This window comes from Myotis brandtii, unplaced genomic scaffold (assembly GCF_000412655.1).
Source record: "Myotis brandtii unplaced genomic scaffold, ASM41265v1 scaffold632, whole genome shotgun sequence".
Taxonomy (NCBI): domain Eukaryota; kingdom Metazoa; phylum Chordata; class Mammalia; order Chiroptera; family Vespertilionidae; genus Myotis; species Myotis brandtii.
In genome coordinates, this window is record NW_005370419.1 from 457,795 (window position 1) to 458,769 (window position 975).

Genomic DNA, 975 nt, shown 5'->3' on the forward strand with positions numbered 1-975 from the left:
GCTGCTCTGCCTCCCAGGACCCCGCCCACGGTCGTGCCGCTCATTCCAGTTTCCAGCCTGCAAACCAGAACGCGCGGGCCGGCACCGCGCTGCCTCCTGTGCCGCCCCCTCGCTGGGTGCGGTTAGTCAGCTCCCTGCAGTGCTGCTGAGCTTCCTGGCGGGTACCCCCAGGGCACAGAGGCACACGGCTTGGGTCTGCCAGACCGTAACTTCTACTCAAATCCCATTGGCCAAAGCAAGTCACATGGCCAAGGCCTGCACCAATGTGCTGGCCAGGAACCGTCCCACCTCCAGTGGGCGGGGCCAGCAGTCACCCCTGGGGGTGCAGGTCTGACCTCTGCCTGCACTTTCCATCCGAAGCCCCGCCCCTTCCTCCCTGTCACTCACGGGAAGTGCAGGTCCTCTGTCCAGGGGCCTCGTGGGCAGGGCCTGCTTGTGCCATTTTTTTGTGACTTTACGTTTTGTGAAAAGACTCAACATGTGATTTGCCATTTGCAAGTTCGGAACTTCATCTCCCCAAACTGACGCCCTGTGCCCTCTGGACGTCAGCTCGCTGCCCCCAGCCCCGCCCCCCACTCACTCGAGCCTTGGGCCGTCCGACCTGTCTGGGGCCTGGTGTTTCTGGACGTTGGTAGTTGGGTCTGAGCGCTCAGTCGGGGTGAGGTGTGGGGGTGTTGGTCGTGCCCGTCGTAGCGAGTGGGTGTCGGGCGTCCCATCAGGCAGCCCAGAGAGCCGCCCTGACCGCATCCAGGCGGGAGTCAGAGCTGGGGGTCAGGCTGCAGAGTGGACCCACCCCAAGATCGGGGGGCTGGGGCTCGGGTCCAACGGTGGCTTTGGGGGCCCCGTGTTTGTCCCGGCAGCTTCGCAACCTCGCAGGCGGCACTGGGGTTGGCATGCTGGCAGCTCCAAAGGGCGAGGTCTGTGGCGGTCACTTTCCAGCCCTCACCTGTGCGGGAGCCTCAGCCCCTCCCGCCC

General features: G+C 65.1%; 1 protein-coding gene across 1 annotated transcript in view; it reads left to right on the forward strand.

Annotated features, from left to right (window-relative positions):
• The window catches only part of BAIAP2 (BAI1-associated protein 2), a 38,524-nt gene that overhangs the window by 31,130 nt on the left and 6,419 nt on the right, over positions 1–975 (forward strand). The gene's annotated exons all lie outside the window — the stretch shown is intronic.